The sequence below is a fragment of the Mizuhopecten yessoensis genome, unplaced genomic scaffold (assembly GCF_002113885.1).
Source record: "Mizuhopecten yessoensis strain PY_sf001 unplaced genomic scaffold, ASM211388v2 scaffold6727, whole genome shotgun sequence".
In the NCBI taxonomy this organism is placed as follows: Eukaryota; Metazoa; Mollusca; class Bivalvia; order Pectinida; family Pectinidae; genus Mizuhopecten; species Mizuhopecten yessoensis.
In genome coordinates, this window is record NW_018406694.1 from 3,186 (window position 1) to 3,561 (window position 376).

Sequence of the window (376 nt, forward strand, 5' to 3'; positions counted from 1 at the left end):
CACTGTAGTATACCGAGTATTGATCTCAGACCTTCTTCATATAGTATACCGAGTATTGATCTCAGACCTTATTCATATAGTATACCGAGTGTTGATCTCAGACATTTTACATATAATATACCGAGTGTTGATCTCAGACCTTTTACATATAGTATACCGAGTGTTGATCTAAAACCTTTTACCTATAGTATACCGAGTGTTGATATGAAACCTTCTACCTATAGTATACCGAGTGTTGAACTCAGACCTCCTACATATAGTATACCAAGTGTTGAACTCAGACCTTCTACATACAGTATACCGAGTGTTTATCTCAGGCTTTCTATGTATTGTATATCGAGTGTTGATCTAAAACATCTACATATAGCATACCGAG